General features: G+C 34.3%; 1 long non-coding RNA gene across 2 annotated transcripts; it reads right to left on the bottom strand.

Annotated features, from left to right (window-relative positions):
* Positions 1–396: 396 nt before the first annotated feature.
* LOC121801342 lies at positions 397–2,484 on the bottom strand. Of its 2 annotated transcripts, none has more exons than XR_006050581.1 (5): positions 2,308–2,484; positions 2,120–2,199; positions 1,164–1,347; positions 885–984; positions 397–756 (listed from the first exon to the last, which is right to left on the bottom strand). It is a non-coding gene; the product is annotated as an uncharacterized LOC121801342 (long non-coding RNA). The 2 variants fall into 2 exon arrangements; XR_006050582.1 differs by having other exon boundaries at positions 1,164–1,301.
* Between the last annotated feature and the right edge of the window lie 2,761 nt (positions 2,485–5,245).

Below are 5,245 nucleotides of genomic sequence, written 5' to 3'. Positions count from 1 at the left end.
AAATGCCAAAAAAATGTTAAACGTATCACTGAAATATGAAAATTATAAATATTTTATGATCTGCTACAGCTTAAAAATTAATATAGCTAAATAGCACTAGTCATTATTTAATTGGGTACTTTCAGTGTTAATATATTAAGCCGCCCCAATTGCAAAGCCTAGTATTTGATGGGCCTTTACTGTATTGCGTCTTACCTTCTCTTTTTTTATCTTATCATTTGCGGAATCTTTGTTTAAATCTTTAACATATTACTAATACAGGAGTATGTTATATATCAACTCTTCTTCTTTTTTCCCTTTTGGTTGAGTTTATTTTGATTTATGAACAATACCTTGTGTTTGTTTTGAAAGTATTTTTTCAATTTAGTTAAAATTGAGACAACACTCACGAGAGACTAATAGATGTAAATGCTTTTCAAGTTCAATATAAATACAACACTATCAAAGTAGTAACATGTATGTCTTCCCTTTTCCCTTATACTACGTCCATATTTAGGAATTGAAACACAGATTAGACTATTTCACACTTAACAATTATAAATCTTTTTAAAAAGGAAAAAGAAACACTAAGTAGTTAAAATAAATATAAGGCCATAATGATACCAAAACAGGATCATCCCATGGCGTATTTCTGTGTCCAGCTCCTTGCTGTGGTCTCATACTTGGTCTGTCCGTTTTATACATATGGGCAATCTCAGGCATCAACGGGTCATCGGGGTTTGGATCCGTCAACAAAGAACAAATCGAGAGCAACACCTGGAAACACAATTTCTTATTCAAAATAAAAGTCGACTCCCTCAGCAAGGTTATATGAGAGGATTCATTCAATCGGAGGTTTAGTTGAACCTGTTACGCAACAAAGGTTAGCCATAACGATAACAAACCTTGGAAATGGTAAGTGCAGGGCTCCACTGTTCCTTCAATATGTCCAGGCATATGCTCCCGTTGCTGTTAATATTTGGGTGAAAACTTTTGTCCTGAAAGCTACATGCAGAATTGGTGAAATGTGAATGCATAAGAAACACATATTTTGATTGGTGTAATATAAGTGCCTATGGCTACTGAAACCCGAGATATCATATTATCCATAGAGATGATAGTTCCATTCTTCAGAAAGAAGGAAAGGTAGAACGAGGGTGAGTATATTAGGTGAAGTGGTGCACCTTAGGAGGTTTGAAAGGATAATCTGGAGGAAAATGAATGGTAACTAGGAAAACACCGCCTGCATACGGACTATCTGGAGGACCCATGATGGTAGCTTGCCAATGAAACATGTCCTCAGAAACAGGACCTGAAATATGCTGAGTACACATAACTGGATAAGTCATTAGGAAGTTAACCTGCGATCTGAAGGTAGAAAGCCACGTCGCCATGATCAGAGCATAGATCAATAGAAGTCAGGTAGCAAGATATCTCTGTTGCATGCGCAAGAAAAGTATTTAAACACACTACATATGATCAGAACGGCTAATATGCATTTCGTTTTCAGATTCTTAAGAGTAAAGACAATGAATTGCTTTCACAGCTTAAAGAGTGACTCGGGATTAACAACCATTCAGCAAAATTAATTGTGTGAGAAACTTCATTTTCCCTACAAAACAGATGCCACTGCCAGAGAGGAATGATTCTGCAATCAAGGTGGATTAATCTTCAGAGAATTAGTACTATGTTCTATTAAAGAGTAAAGGGAATTATTAGCTAAGGGTCTACTTCAAACAGATAACCACAAATGATTGTTTGAATGCTTGGTTACATTGCAGCAATGCTACAATTTCAAGTAGTACTACACAAAATGCTGTTTCATTACTGAGTATTACAAAAACTGGATGGTTCTTTCGTTTCTGAAACTCTCCACCTGATAGAACCCTATTCTCTAAATCCCAATCCCGCTGCCGAAAATGACAATTAATAATAGAAAAAGGAAACATAAAGCCATAGCAAAAGACCAACAGAAATGCAAACAAATTACCAAGCCAAAACCAACTAGGGTAGAGCTAAGAACTATGAAAACAAAGATCTGGCAAAAAAGTAATTAAAATCAATAAATTTAGCAAAAAACAATCAAAGAAAACGCATATTCCCCACGGTAATATCATAGTTAAAAGAAATAGAAACATACCAGCGCTGCAAGAGGTAGGAGGATCCTTCTGTAGATCCTTGAGCTCCTTTAAGATCCTCTTCGATGCCATGAGCCTTTTACTTGCAATCCAACAAAACTTACTCATGTACAAATTCTCTCATAAAAAAGATAAGGAAGAGATTAATCGAAAATGAAAATTAAGGGAGTCGACAAGTTCGACGCAATACCAGGGAGAAACAACGGACGGCTCCCCCCGCTGGATATACAAAATTATCGCAAAGCAAATAGAATGATAAATGGTGGAATTTGCAGAGGATTGGTTGTTTGCGTGAACTTACAAAAATGAGTTTAACTTCATGGATAATATTTTTCTTTTTTCCCTAAAAAAGTGATTGGAGAATCATTTTTTCTTTCTATTCTGTATTTTGGGATATTCATTGTGTCGACATTCGCCCTCTCATTGGTCTTCTTCCCATTGATGATGTCGACATCATCAAACTTTAGATTTTATTTTTGTTAACTTTGAAAATTGATTTTTGCTGTTGAGATATTGAGTTCGAAATAATAATTTTTAGTGTACATAGGAAAAAATTCAGAACATGTAGAAGATCTTATTTAAGAATTCGTGGATAATAAATTAGTGACACCAATACAAATATGTATATGTTCGAAGATGATCGTAAATTTCAGAATCTTTTGTTCAAAAAGAAATTTCAAAATTAACAATTACTATTATAACGCATCTTCACCATTCTTACAAGGACAAAGTAATGTCATTTTAGCTATAATCAAAGATGTTATGACTTATGAGTGAGAAGTGATCCTAAATTTAGTATTATAAATAAATATACTAAAATGTATTAGCAATAAAATCAAATTGTCATGAGGCCTTCCACTATGGAAGTAGCCACAATTTTGCTACCCCGTTTTGTGATGCATAATACTAGTAAAATATTAAGTATAGCATAATTTTACAATTTTTCACCATCATTCCTCCAATTTCATTTAATCCAGTCCATCACCGTAGATTCTCGCATCTTTCATTTAAATTTCTATTTTTTAATTATGAAATATGACATTCTTACTTTATAAAATTCGATTTTTTTTAATTTTGAAACACAAATTCAATTTAATTTATTTAATTTTTTCTAATGTATTTTATTCTACTTTTTCAATTTTAAAAAAATCTAATTTCATTTAATTTTCTACTAGGATTTCTTACTTTAGGAATTTGAATGGCATGTGCATATTTAGAATTAGAAGCTTTCATGCCAGTTGATTTTTTTCTTTTTAATGTTTTATGTTGCTTTGTTTTCTTTTATAACTATTTCTCATCGGCATCTCTCGTTGACTCGTTCTCGAGTAAATTACTTTACATTTAGATGAATTTAATTATAAATAAACTACTAACAGAAATAATTATAATAACAAGCACATTTATTCAGTAAAGAATAAATACAATTGATAAGTGTTGCTGTATGAACTTGAATCCTTCGAGTGAATTCTAACTCCAAAAAAAAAACACTGCGTATGAAAATTTGAAGAAGAAAATTGGCAAACTAAGTAAAAGGAAACATTCTATTAGTACTTGTTTATGAAATGCTTGAAAGAGCTTAGAGCATTAGCAATGAGTGGTTGTTCTCTTGGCCGATGATCGGCCCGGAAATTGGCCACCATTGCAAAGAACGGGCTGATAATCGGCCTTCGGACGCCCCCCCCCCCCAAATGGCCGCTGGAACGGCCATGGCCGATGGGAAGGGACCAATAATCGGCTGTCAATCGGCTCCCATTGTGACTGATATGGCTGATCACCGGCCACTTTTTAGTGGATTGGTCGGTTATTTAGTTTCAGTGTTAGTGGATTGATTAGTGGATAAAATGTTGTCTAACTAACTAATCAATCTACTAGCTCTGAAACTAACTAACCGACTAATCCACTAACTATGATAGAAACATGATTAATTAACTGAAGAAAGGCTAAATCAATACTATCACATATTTGTATCAGTTGGAGAATATAGAACTGTAATATTATGTAAAACCCTTACTTTTACTACTACTATAATATTGGCTTGCCAAGATATGATGTAATGATGTGCATGTGATATAGGAGAGTAGTATACATGGGGAAATATGTGAATGGTACAAGTATAACTATGTTGAGATTTGTTCAGTTGGGGATGTTGGTGAGATTTGCTAAAATGTGGATACTGGATAAATATTTATCGATATTCAATTGAATTTAATTTTTATAATTTGATATAACCCTATTCAAAATTACTAGTATAAAATAAAATATAATATAAAAATAAAAATAATGGCATAGAGACTTCAGTAGTCAGGAGAATAAAAACAAATTATTTTATGAAGCTTTCTTTTAATTTTATCATTAAAAGTAGTATTGTGTTGGAAAGAGTCTTCTTTTTGTTGTTGTTCTCCTGTTAGATCGGCGTCTACGGCCTCCGCCAGAAGGAGGTGCAGGTCACCTCCGCCTAGTGGTTGTGCAGTTTAGCTCTATATTATATTTAGCGTTTATTCTCAGAGCATTCTGCAAATGCCGCGATTGAACTCGAGCCGTCGGATCCAAATCGATACCCTCGGAGCCTCGCTACGATGACGACGGCGATGAAACCCTAGACGATGTAAACAGCAATATTACGGAGGATGTAGATCCCTTTATGGGAGCCAAAGTTAGACGGAAAGCCTCCCGCCTTCGGGATTATCAGGGTGATTATATCGATGTTCAGTCCAGACCTCATCTTATGAAGATTCTCCAGAAACAAGGTTTGATTTTACTGTGGTTTTGTCGATCTCTGGGTTGATTAATTGTCTTATTCGTGTTTCGTCGGTGCTTGCTTCAATGTCATTTTCTTTTGCACTTTTTAGTTTTAGAAATTGAACATTTCGACTTCTCCCCACTTCGACCATTTAGATAGGGGAGATTGAATTTATCTCACGCTTTTAGCAGTGTCTTGAGTCAAGCATTCGTTTTTTTATTTGCTTTCCCTTATACTGCACTCAATTTGTTCATAGATAGTAGTACTATTTTAACTAGGTGCTAGAATCTGTATTTTTCATTAATTTTTTCCAAGTTGAGGACAAATTCTATCTGCCTTAGTCAAGTTCTTGGACAACTGTAGTTATTGTAGACGAGAGGAAAGAAAA

Source organism: Salvia splendens, chromosome 4 (genome assembly GCF_004379255.2).
Source record: "Salvia splendens isolate huo1 chromosome 4, SspV2, whole genome shotgun sequence".
Lineage (NCBI taxonomy): Eukaryota > Viridiplantae > Streptophyta > Magnoliopsida > Lamiales > Lamiaceae > Salvia > Salvia splendens.
This window is presented reverse-complemented; position numbering and strand designations above follow the sequence as displayed.